The sequence below is a fragment of the Meriones unguiculatus genome, chromosome 2 (genome assembly GCF_030254825.1).
Source record: "Meriones unguiculatus strain TT.TT164.6M chromosome 2, Bangor_MerUng_6.1, whole genome shotgun sequence".
Taxonomy (NCBI): Eukaryota; Metazoa; Chordata; class Mammalia; order Rodentia; family Muridae; genus Meriones; species Meriones unguiculatus.
In genome coordinates, this window is record NC_083350.1 from 147,057,820 (window position 1) to 147,071,851 (window position 14,032).

Consider the following 14,032-nt stretch of genomic DNA (forward strand, 5'->3'; position numbering starts at 1 on the left):
AAGTTGTGCTGAGAGAGAATAAAAAGGACAACAAATGCAGATGTGGATACATGGGAAGGGAGGAGTGCTGTTGGTAGGAGTGTCCACGCTACACCTGCTATGGAACTAAGTGTGGAGGCATCAATAAAAACTGAACGTAGATATGACTCAGATCTACATACTGTCCTGGGCATGCGCCAAAAGGAGTTTATGTCCCACTCCTTGCCCATCCATGTTCATTGTTGCTCTGCTCATAGCTGCTACGAAGTAGAAACCAACTTAGACATCCATTGACTAAAGGATAATCCACTGACTAATGGATAATGGAAATACAGCCCATATCATTATGGCCTGCAAAGTAAAGTGCAGGTAAATGAATAGACACCATTGAAGCTGCCTTGGCCCCCAAAGAAAAACTTCAAGTATCCCTACTCATATGTAGTGCACCATTCCAAGTATTTTAGTTTGTGTGCTTAACCTGTCATACTTGCGGAAGCCAGAAATGGGCCACGGGGGAGGATACCTTTAGGGAGGGGAGATGTGGAATTAGCTGAAATGAAAGCAGAGAGAGGGAACATACAGGAAGCTGGATGGCTCAAGCAGATAGTAGAATGATGAGGTTGGGAATGAAGGATAGGGAAGGGTTAAACAAAATGAAGTGCACATGAAGATGTTATATGGGAGCCCACAATCCTACATCCAGATATAACGAGGTGACACGGCAGAACACAGGTGCTATGAAAAAATGGAGCTGGGAGGATTCTTAGAGCTAAAGGTGCAAGTGTGGGAGCACATAGGGAAGGGGAGCGGGTTATTCAGGGATGAAAAAGCCTTAGGAACCCGCCCACGGGTTTAGGAGTCCAAAATGTGATTTTGTTAAAGGAGTTTGACAGAAATGTTCCACATTAGTAGGCAATGCTGCTCCCAGAAGACATGGGATATTAAACAAAAACATCAGTGCTAACCAGTGTGCCTTTCTACAAGTTTTAGTGAAGAAGGCTCCAGAGGCACCCAAAATATAACGAACAACTCAAACACAGCCCCTAGGTGGTATCCTTGGGTGTCCAAGGGTCTTCAGTGATGGTGCTGGGTGAATGCAGCATCTTGCGTGGGAGAGGAGGTATATCCACTCAGGTGTATCATAGTTTCTAACTCAGGAGTACAGGGCAGGAGAGCCCAGAAAATTCTCTGGGAGAGACAGCATCTCCAAGGGAGCTTCTGAGAGATGAGACAAAATAAATAGTTTGCCTATCTTAAGCAAAGTGATAGGTGGTTTATTGTATTAGTCAAATCAAATGTTTCATTTATTTTTCTTCAATCCTCGTATATGGAACGTGAGAAATGGAGCTCTCCTTAGAGACTTTGTTTCAATTTGCATGTGCCCTAGGAGAAAATGGTTTGTGTGTGTGTGTGTGCTTTGATGTTGCAGTTGTATTTGGTCTTAGTAAATTCTTTATAAAGGCTATTCAATGATAAGCCTTGGGAAAAAGATACATAAAATCCATTTCCATTTTTATCCTATTACTGAATTCTTTTTCATTGAAAAATATCCCTAAGGTTGGTCTCATTCTGCATGCAGTTTGAAGATACAGATTAATGCCTGTAGAAGGACACCTATTTATTTTAACTTTGATCATTGCTGAAACCTAAAAGACTGTTTCTGATGTATTTTTCCATTAGATTATAAAGTATTTTATTTTTACTGAATAAAGTAATTTTGATCATACATATATATGTGTGTATATTTCCCAGTAAAGATAAGGTGAAAATCCTTTTATCTTCTTAAACATGTCATATATATTAAAATACACACACAAATATAACACACATATTTTACTGCCTAGAAATACAAATTTTACAAAATGAAATCAGTATTTTAGCAAGATAGGGTAGTTCTTTTTTGTAGTAGTTGTGTCTTTTGTATTTTAATAAAAAAGAAAAATAATCTTTTAGTATTACAATGGCATACTTTAAATGTAACTGAAGTTATATAGTCAAGTTTGCTGCTGTTGTCTATATAATTTTGGCTTCTAAAACCCTTTAAAATTCAGTCTCTACTGTGAAAGATTAAAAGCTAGAAACAGGATCATTAGGTAGTGATCTCTCTCTGCCTTGGTGAATGGATTTTTGAGTTAACAATAAATGGATTAGTGGGTCCCTAAAACGTGATTCTGATTAAGAAAATGCCACTCAAGCCCAGCCTGACTCAAGCCCCATATCTCTCTTAACCCCAGGACGCTCTGTGTTGCCTGGAGAATGCCTGCAGGAAGCCCACCTCCAGAGGATGACCCATAGATCCTGAACCAAAACCATGAGCAAGAGAAACCTCTGTTTTAATGCGGACCCTCTGTGCTATTGCGCAGTTAGCCCCCGACAATGGACTAGCATTTCTCACTTGGGTTACTCAACATCCCTGAGTCCAATGTCTTTATATGTTTTAGGAGAAATTAAAACACTTGTACTGTTTTTATTGGGTAAAACCTTTATTTATTTCAAAAACAACATGAATATATTGGAAGCATTTTATTTTCATTGATTGATTTAATTTTGATGGTTTTTTTTTTTTTTTTTTTTTACTTATACACTTCACTTGAAACAAACATGAACCATCAGACTTCTAACCTTAAAGAACCAATTGAGTAGACCATGAGTCAGCACAGCGTATACTGTACATTAAACTGTTTGCTTGTGTTAGTGGCTGGATTCCAAGTACTTAGGAGGCTAAAACAGGAGGATTGCTGAGATTTTGAGGCTAGCCTGGTCTACATTTGAGACTTTGTCTGAAAGAGAGAGAGAGATAAAGAGAGAGAGAGAACAGAAAGAAATTAGCAGCCAGGCCTGAAGATACCTGGTAAGCTAGGGTCAGATGAAAGGGGAGGAAGTCCTCCCCTATCAGTGGACTTGGAGAGGGGTAGGGAGAAGAAGAGGGAGGGGGAGTGGGAGTGGGTGGAAATGAGGGAGCAGGATACAGCATTAATAAATTGTAACTAATATTAAAAAATAAAAATTTAATTAAAAAAGAAATTAGAGGCAAAGATGCAAGTTGAACTAGGAAATAGAGAGTGAGGTGAACAAATATGTAAGTAAGGCAATCAGGTTGTAGTAGTTTGGGTTTTTATGGCTGTGAAGAGACACCATGACCAGTGCAACTCTTCTTTTTTTTCGATTCTGTTTAATACAAGTTTATTGATAAAGCAATCATCAAAGTAAGTCACAATAGCAAAGTGTGTCAGTGAACAACCCCTGTTTCTTTCCCCACATCTGTCACATTGGTGATTATGTCTTGTCAATTTTTCTCTTCATTTCTTATTGCCAGCCTGCCTTCCCCTCACATATATCGAAGGATCTGACTTGCCTTTGAGACCCTACTACCAAGAGGCATTTCCATTTTCCCCCCTGTCTATAGCTATTGCCATTTAGCCCAGTGCAACTCTTACAAAGGAAAATATTTAATTGGGGCTGCCTTACAGTTTCAGAGGCCTTAGTCGGTTATCATCATCGCCAGAAGCATGGTGGCATGCAGGCAGACATGGTGCTAGACAGGTAGCTGAGAGTTCTGCATTTGGATCTGTAGGCAGCAGAAGGTGACTGTGAGACACATTGGGCATGGCTTAAGCAATAGGAGGCCTCAAAGCCCACCCCCACAGTGACACATTACCTCCAACAAGGCCACACCTTTTAATAGTGTTGCTCCCTATGGGCCAAGCGTTCAAACACATGAGTCTAGGGAGGCCATTGCTATTACAACCACCACACAGGTTATCTGGCCAACAGAATGTAACAGGCTGAAGAGGTACAGATACCCAGGGAATGAGCCCTCAGGGCCTCTTAATAGTCTTGAGCCCCGAGAAGGGTATGGGAAAGAGGACACAGGCTTAGCAAATATTTAAACTATGAGCTACTCTTATTGAGGATGGTTCTAACAAGAATAACTACATAAAATGTGAGAAAACAGACCAATTCGGATATCAAAGAAGCATCTGCTCTTCAACAAAACAAAATGAGAGAATATTAACAGAGTGAGCATGGGAAGCTGTGTGCATAGATGCTTATACTTAGCAACATGTTCTAAACGGGAAAGAACCAGGATTCTATGAATAATGATGCTATGGCAACCACCTAGTGATATTCAGCAATAAAAGAAGTAATTGTGGCATGTCCTGCTGTGGCCCAGCCTCCCAGTGGGCTGGGGATGTAGTTCAGTAGTACAGTACTTACCTAGCATGAGTAATGGCCTTGCTTCATTCTGACATTTTGAATACCACCCACTGGAAAAAAAATAGTATTGATGAATGCAACCAGATATGGAAGAATTATACAAAAAGATTATTACATAATTTCCTTTGTCTGAAATTCTGAGCTCTACAAACCAACACAGGGCTGCCTGTGATGCTGGTGTAGCAGCATAAACTCAATATTTGTGTCTCTCCAAACATGCACACACACACACACACACACACACACACACACACACACACGCTGAAATCCTGACCAACAGTGATGATGCCAGAAGACAATGGAAACCCTGAACCTCATCAGAACCATGAACCTCATGGCCATTAACCTCGCCTGAACTGACACACTCCAGTTTCCATTCTCCACAGTGGTGAGAAGCTCATCTTGCTGTAGCCCAGCCTTTCAGTGGCATGTCCTGCTGTGTCCCAACCTTCCCATTCATGGTATTTGTTATAGCACCTAGAGCTGACAATGGCCAACTACAGTGATAATGGGATAGGGGAGAACTCTCCCTCTATGAAGACAGATGCATTTGGTATATAGATGTTGCTGGGTCTCACAGGTGGGTCTATATTTACCTAAACTGATTACACTGAAAGTGTAAAATGTCTTTTGTTGTATTTTTTTAAAAATAATATCAGTTTTCAAAGTATAAAAATGAAAGAAAATATAGAATAAAATGAAATATAGGACATCAGAAGAAGAAAACAGGAAACAAGTTAGGAACCCGCCACAGAGGGCCTCTGAAAGGCTCTGCCCTTCAGACTATCAAAGCAGATGCTGAGACTTAGGGCCAACTGTTGGGCAGAGTGCATGGAATCTTATGAAAGAAGTGGGAAATAGTAAGATCTGGAGAGGACAGAAGCTCCACAAGGAGAGCAACAGAACCAAAATATTTGAACACAGGGATCTTCCCAGAGACTCATACTCCAATCAAGGACTATTCATGGAGATAACCTATAACCCTGCACAGATGTAGCCCATGGCAGTTTAGTGTCCAAGTGGGTTCCATAGTAATAGGAACAGAAACTGCCTCTGACATAATCTGATAGGCCTGCTCTTTGATCACCTCCCCCTGAAGGAAGAGCAGCCTTACCAAGCCACAGAAGATGACAATGCAGCCACTCCTGATGAGATCTGATAGACTAAGATCAGAAGGTAGGAGAGGGGGACCTCCCCTATCAGTGGACTTGGGGAGGGAGGGACATGTGTAAAGAAGGGGGAGGGCAGGTGGGACTAGGAGGGGAGGAGGGAGGGGCTTATGGGGAGATACAAAGTGAATAAAGTGTAATTAATAAAAGTTAAAAAAAATAAATAAAGAAAGAAAGTAAGAACTTCCACATCTAACCACCATATAAAAAGACCCAGTGTAGTTTCCTGTCTAAAACAACGATTAAAATCCTCAACTATAGACTATTGAAAACCTGGGCACTAGTGAGCATGAGGCAGCAAAAGTTAATGATACCTTTAAAAACAAGCAAGGTGTGAAAAAGCCTGAACTTTAGCATCCTGAGGGAGGCAACAGGAACTGCAAGGCTGAAAGGCCAAGGTACCACATATTTTCACAGAGATTACCATAGAGGAGGGGTCAGCAAAGAAAACTGCCCATGCCCCTGGAGAGTCCTCGGGATCTAGGCAGCATGGCTGTGAGAAGAAAGTACAGAGTGCCTGATAGCCAGAAACAAGTGACAACTTCCTAAGTGACAGGGCAAAGAGTTACATAAAGATTAATCTTCCATCAGCTGCGGGGGGGGAAAAAAAGTGGACACTTTCTCAGATACAGACCCCAAAGGGTTAAAAAGGGAAACTCAAGAGATTAAATTGTTTCCAAATATCTGGAATCCATCACAGAACAATTTCTGATATTTACTGACATATCAGAACACACAGTATTTAGTAGAGTAAAAATTCTCAACATCTGGCATCCAATCATGAATGACTAATTGTCAGAAAAAGAGCGAAGTGGTGAGAGAGGGTAAAAGCCAGCACCTCTAAGCGTCTTATACCACGTTTCAAGCAGATCACCTGGACCAAGCGATTTGTTACAAACAGAAGTGTACTGCTCCGATAATAAGCTGGGAAGATCTTGCTCACAAACACAAGACACGTGGTGAAAGTTCGGGAGGGCAGGATGTGTAACCTTTCCTTTCTCATTGGCATGGCTCACCTCTGAGAGCACCATCTTCCACAATGCTCTTGCTAGGCACATTCAACATGGGGATTGAAAGGGACATCACAGAAGAAACTGATGTTGAAATGACACAGCTGGTAGATTCGCTTACTGAAATGGTCAGATTTAAAAATTAATGATCAGAAATAATATAAATATTAGTTATTTCATACTTTCGATAACACAGAGAAAGAACTCTCGAGTGACAGATCAAAAGCCATTCCTGGGCTGAACATTTATATATATATATAATCTCCATACATGTAAAGTATGATACTTCATAACAAGTAAGACCAAACTGCAGCCCCAGTAAGAACTTTCCTTACTAAGCTGAAGAACTGATTCATTCTTTTTGTCACTCAGGCATAGTCATGTTTGACTTCATTCTTCCCATGTCTGACCCAAACCCTCTTTGCAAACAGCAATTTTATTTTATTTATTTATTTTTTATTTTTTCCCCATAATTTTATTTTTCTCATTAGTTACATTTTGTTAATTCTGTATCCCAGCTGTATCCCTCATTCCCTCCCCAATCCCACCCTCCCTCCCTCATCTCCTCCCTGCCCCTTTCCAAGTCCACTAATAGGGGAGGACCTCCTCCCCTTTCATATGACTCCCTTTTGTCAGGTATTTTCAGGACTGGCTGCAAAGTCCTCCTCTGTGGCCTAACAGTACTGCTCCTCCCTTGGGAGGTGGGGAGGTCAAAGAGCCAGTCATTGAGTTTCTGTTAGAAATAGTCCTTGTTCCCCTTACTATGGGAAACCAATTGATTATTGAGCTATCACGGGTCACATCCGAGCAGAGGTTCTAGGTTTTATCCTCTCATGGACTTTGGTTGAGTGTCCATCTCAGAAAAGACCCGCAAACAGCAATTTTAAATGCCTCTGGGAACATATTTACTGATAATTACTCACAAGGAAATGATATTAAAACAATTCTTGGTCATACACATAGAACTGTTCTGTTTCTTAAAGGCAAAGCAAATTTTCATAATAAGTAAATTGATGAGTTTAATTATTTTTACATAAATATTTAAACATTAGGGCTGTAGAGATTGCTTAGCTATGAAGAGCACTTGCTACTTTGCAGAGGACATAACTTCACTTCCCAGAACCCAAGTCAAATGGCTGACAACTGACTTCAAGCCCAGTTCCAAGGCATCCAAAGGCTCTCTTCTGGCCTCTCAGGCACCTTGCTTGCCTACACACACATATGTGCATACACACACGGACACATACCCATAAGTAAACATAAATCTATTAAAATAATAGACATGTGTTTATAATTATAGGAGCTATTGAATTAATAACCAAAAGCTAATTTTTTAGCTTTTTTAATTATAATTTTTCTTTTTCTTTTTTAATTTTAATTTAATTTTATTTTATTTTTTGAAATTTTATTTTATTAATTACACTTTATTCATTTTGTATCCCCCCATAAGCCCCTCCCTCCTCCCCTCCCGATCCCACCCTCCCTCCCCTTTCTGCATGCATGCCACTCCCCAAGTCCACTGATAGGGAGGTTCTCCTCTCCTTTCTGATCTTAGTCTATCAGTGAAAATTTGAACACAGGGGTATTTCCAGAGATTCATACTCCAACCAAGTATCATGCATGGAGATAACCTAGAAACCCTGAACAGATGTAGCCCATGGCAGTTCAGTGTCCAAGTGGGTTCCATAGTAATGGGAAGAGGGACTGCCTCTGACATAAACTGATTGGCCTGCTCTTTAATCACCTCCCCCTGAGGGGGGAGCAGCCTTACCAGGCCACAGAAGATGAGAATCTAGCCACTCCTGATGAGATCTGATAGACTAAGATCAGAAGGAAGGAGAGGGGAACCTCCCCTATCAGTGGACTTGGGGAGGGGCATGATTGAAGAAGAGGGAGGGAAGGTAGGATTAGGAGGTGAGGAGGGGGGTTAGTGGGGGGATACAAAGTGAATAAAGTGTAATTAATAAAAAATTTTAAAAAGTGCTTGCTTCTCTAGCAGAGGACCCCAGTGTAGTTCCAACACTCACAGAGGACCCCAGCCCTGAGTCATGACTGAGGCTATTTCTAGACCTCATAGATTTTATTTAGTATTTAGATTCCCATATTTTGATGAGTAATAATGATATATAATAATATTTATTATTTTAAATGCTTTATATAAATATACATGAGCTGATTATATTAATTTAATGAACATTTCCATCACTTAAGAGTTCACATTCATTCCTTGGGATAGAGCTGGTGTTTCATCTTGTGTGTCCCTCTCCACGAAGCTCAGTTAAGTGAGCTGGCTATTTAATGTGCACACTGAATTTTGGGTTTGCTGCTTCTACCTTGATTTAGTTTTGGGGGAGTGATTAATACATGGTACAGTTGGTGGAATGGAGTTGACAAGCCAACCATGGCCCACAATGCACTGTTCACTTTCCTCTTTAGAATTCTTGGGCTCCAACATCCCTATAGCAGCTGTGCCTGTCAAACAAGGTGTGACTTCATAAAGGATCATAGAAGACCCTGCTATTTGGAAGACTCACCCCCTGGCCCTAGGCCTCCTCTTAGCTTGAATGTTTCTACACAGAGAAGTACAACAGCTACATTTCAACATTTATTTCAGCCAGAAGTGCCCAGTGGTCTATGGTGTAGTTTTTGCTAACTAGAAGTAAATGAGGTCTGTCCGTGAGCCCATTTCTTATGCAACAGAAGGGCAAAGCGCAGAATCTAGTAGTCGTCCTATTGTCATCTTTCAAAGCACAGACTAAAGCAAAAATGAGGCCCCGGTGGATAATAGGACACCACACAGGTGCAAAACCTGTACAATCTAATGGACTAATCAAGAGGGACTAAAGGAAGATGGTTGATTGTACTGATTTACATATTTTTAAAAAAATGAAATGATTTTTACTTGCTGACTTTTTCCATTTTTATTGAGGTACAAATGAGAATTAGAAATAAATGGAGCACATTTAATCCATGTAATGATGTGTCATATATATATATATATATGCATGTATGCATATACATTTATCTGTACACAATAAAATGACTACCACAATATGTTCAGTTACACAGTCATCATATCTCACACTTTTTTTTCACTTCTGCTATGACAACAAAAAAAATCTATTCCTTTCACAAATGAAAGCGCTGGCAATTTTTTAGTGTGGTCAGCTATTTATTTGAATAATTACAATGTTTTCTTTACCCTTTCTAGCTCTCATACACACAGAGACACACACAGGCACACACACATGCATACGCACTCTGGACACACATGCACACACCCATCTTCTTCTCCCCCACATACAAGCACATTCTCCTAGATCGTGCCTGTGCACCCTGCACACTTCTTTACTTTTTTGAAGAATTTTCTACAACGCCTTCAGTTCAATTAAGATGTGAGTTTCTTTATCCTCCTCTATGTCATGCTATAAATGTCATTTGCATATTCATCTATAATCTCAATAATGTGTCTGTCACTGTTTCCATATTGTTCCTATAGGAAGCATTAAGCCTTCTCTGGGTAGTGTGATACCTACCGTGTTTTAAGTACTCAGGGCTGGCTTGTTGGATTGCACCTTTGAGGACAGTTTTAAGTCATGCAGAGTCTAAGTAACTGAACTGATAGTGGAATAGAACCCTACCGCTGATTTTAGAAGGTTAGATGGATCACTGGACATGAGACTATGTCACCGTCAGATAATTCAGAAGATAGAGGCCTAGAAAAGCAACTCAAATGACTTAGTAACGCAGTACAATCTGAACAAAGCATTGTCTCAGAATGAGCACAGTGTGGAGACAAATGAAGAGACCCATTTCACGGGTGCTCCCCAGAGAATGAAGTCATCAATGAATTTGTAAATGAAAGCCCACTTCAGGGCCCATGTTAGTATATATATATATATATATATATATATATATATATATATATATATATATCTCAGAGAGAAGGTCTAAGAGAAATTTTAATAAATAATCAAAAGACTTAAAAAGTGGGCAAATGAAATTGGAAAGTATGTAAGCCCTTAGAGAATCGACATTTGTTTCCATTTGTACTATAGCAGGAAACATTTAAATGTGCTTAGCTGGTGCTCTCAGAGTGTGTGTACACCCATTTGTGTGCTTCTTAAGCCAACAATGGGCCAGAGCACTGTTGCTCATTACATGCTTACTTTTAAACTTTCCCGTATGCCTACTTAGTGCACGTGTTTTATTCTTTGAATGATCAGAAGTCTCTCACAGCAATTAAGATTGCAGCAGGTTTCTGACAGCAGAGATGGGAAGAAAACTCTTCAAGTAGTTGGGATATTTCCTAAAAGGAAGTGTTTCCCCTTCTGGTTGTCTTTGGGGCTAGAAACACAATGGAACAAACAGGCATCACATGGGTATGACTGCTTCTCTGTACAAACAATTAGGATTGGGTGGGAATGATTTGCAATTTCAAATTAAATGGTAAATACTATCCTTCCTTGACCCAATCCCTGCCCACACAACTACACTCATGGAGTTAAGGAAGCTGCAGAAGATGGTTGTACTTTTGCAAAAACAGAAGTATAAGATTTCTGCTTAGAAAACTCAATGTAGAGAGGGATAAGGACAGGGAGGGAGAGGATGGGAAGAGAGTAAAGCTGAATAATATTGCACTTAGCATTCACAAATTACTTTAAAAACATCTATAAATAATTACATTTTCTAGTTACTTGCACATATGTTTGAAGTTTTATCTATTGTCTTTAAGTATCACAAAATATAGGGGAGGGATTGTTGACCTTGAACTGATTTAGAACAGATGCATTAATTTGATTTATTTTCAGTATTACAATCCCTATGATTTGTGGACCAATGGCTCAGATATCTGGGTTTATATTATGCAGACAAAAGTAGAGGGTTGAACTTAATTCTTTCATTCTTTCATTACATTGAGATTTGTATTCTAATTAGAGTACCCCTTTTTATTTCCTACAGGATAATTTGGGGTGTAGAAGTATCTTGTATGTTGAGCTAAAGAAAACGAGAGTCACAAAGAAGGAGGATTATGTCCCCATATTGACTTTTCTCCTTGAGAAGTGATAGCCACATCCTCAGACTCCTTCCCCTTCTAAGTGGTTCTAACATTGCCACTCAGCCAGTGCTAACAGCGTAAGACAAGAAGCCTAGGGTATGAGGCTTCTTTGAGGCTATCCTTGCTTATTGCTGTCAAGTCACAGCCTTGGTCCTTTGGCCATTCTACTCTGGGACTGCGTGGGAAGACAGTTTTCAGTGGGCCTTTGGGTCTTCATGGCCAGACTCCAGTGTCAAGAAAGCATGTGACATCAGCCGTCTATGCTTTTCTTTTTGTAGACTTTCTTCTGTACAAGCCTTGAGCCTTACCACAAATGAGAGGAGAGATTATTGCTTCTGCCAATTTTCTGTTGCTTCATTAAAATTGTCCTGGATTCAAGTTGCATGGTGACCACTGTGTGCAGATGAACTTCAACTGCAAGTTCTGAGACAGAACCTAGTGTGCTTTAAACAAAAACAAAATTGTTTTCTATAAATATTAGTTCAGGAGCTATGACATCGTTAGTGATTACTTACTGTACTGGTACTAAATAGCAATAGGTGTGATTGTCGCAGTGTTGTGCTGTGTGGCCATAAATGGGTCATTTGGCCTATGAATAGAATGTCAATTTTAGGTAAATTGTCAAAAACAAGGGAGAGAGATATAAATGCTAGAGCACATTTGCCTTGCCAATGAGGAAGGTGACGTTGGCTAGATTTTATTAAAACACTTTTATGCACCTGAATGAAGATAGCTTTGAAAGCAGATGAATTTGGAGCTTGGAGAGATGGGCCAGTGTTTAAGATCATTCGTTATTCTTGCAGAAGCTGTAGTTCAGTCCCTGCATCCATGTTAGGCAGCTCCAGGGGAGTCAGCCCCTCTTTGGGGTTCCACGGGCACCCACAAGGACTTGTGCACATGTGTGTACACACATTCATATGTACTCACAAACACAAATAAAACAATCTTCAAAAAACAGATTTCAACATATTTTTATACTTATTTTTTTTAAGTTCACTAATATTTACTTAATAATCAAACTGTACAAGGATTGCTGTTCTATGTAACATTAAATTGGAAGCTCTCGAATATAAGCTGACATGTTGGTATTCAGATGAAATAACCTTCAAGAGTTTAAACTTGAGTTTTATAACGATGCTAAATATGGGTGTTTTTTTTTTAAACTCAGTTTTCACTTTGTCTCACTTTGTCCATTCACCTAACCCTGAAAACTGAACTGTGTCCTTGTTTCACTGCGGTAAGTTGAGCCAATGGGCCTTTCGAGGCGCACCATGGCTTTCGTCAGCGCTCATACTGATGCTGGTCTGCAAGCCTTTGGAGACTGAAAGTAGAGGAATTCCACCAGCATCCCCCTCGTTTAACTGGGCATCGCAGCGTGTTTGTTCTTCATCTTACAGCAGCACACACACACACACGCAGCTTTCCACCATGTGTTCCCTGGAAAAGACATTCTCCAAATCAGTGTAAATTTTCATTGATCCAGAGCAGGCTGGGACACAAGGCTTTAAGCCTTGAAGGGAAGAATCAAAGGACTCCCCAAGTGTCTCTGAATCCAAAAATAGTCACCAATCAAAACTTCTCACATTTAAGTTTTCTTTACCTTACCTAATTTTCCGCTTCCTCTGAATTTTACAAAATTGTGAGAGTAACAAAATGCATGATTAATTTTTACTTTACGGTCATGATGTCAGAATTATAGCCCAAACTTAATAGCATTGTTTTGTTTTGTCAATATTTTTATTGACTGATTTTTTTTAAAAAAAAGATTTTTGTTGTTGTTCACCTTCTGTTGAGTGAAAATATTTCAACATCCTCAAAGCCTTTTTGTGTTCTGAGATCACCTTTCATGACTGGCTTTCCTGTGCATGGTCCCTGAGCTCAGGCAGCTCAGCTTTGACCAGGCAGTACTTGGTGAATTCCACCCTCCAACTCATTGCAAACAATCAAATTTTATTATGGGGCAAAATTAGTAATAGAACTTCTGGACCTTTGCATTACAGTGTATTTTTCTATATGTTACCATACCGAGTTTGTGTTTTTATAATGCAGAGCATCTAACAGCAAACTCAAGAGACAATATCCCTTTATCCCCACTTAGAATATCAGACACACAGCTGCTTTTCTCAGAACTGAGTTAAATGTCCACATCGCCTGGCCTTTTTACTTACACAGAGTATGGCTTGGCTGCACATTAACTTTCACGGAGGGGCTACAGCCACATTTTAAATAAGTTGCGTAGGACTTCATGGAACATAGGATCTGTGCTGGGGTCTGAGAATCTGACCTCGTCATTTTATCTTTCTTGCCAATCAGTCAACTTCAAGTGAGGTTGAGATTTCGGAACACTTGCTGACACCAGCTGATGCTGTCCTACATGAACCGGCCTTACTAGAGGCTTCAAAGTGCTTCAGGGAAGCAAGGTGATGAATAACAGACAAGACAGTTTTTTAAACAGACCAAGAATTATGGGCTTAAGGGCAAAGCACTGACCTCAACATTGGAAAATAGTCCTGAAAGTACTTTTTAAGTTGATTTTTTTTCTTTTTCTTTTTAGTTTTTAGTCACTCTCAGCAGGAGGGTCGGCTCACAGTGACGCA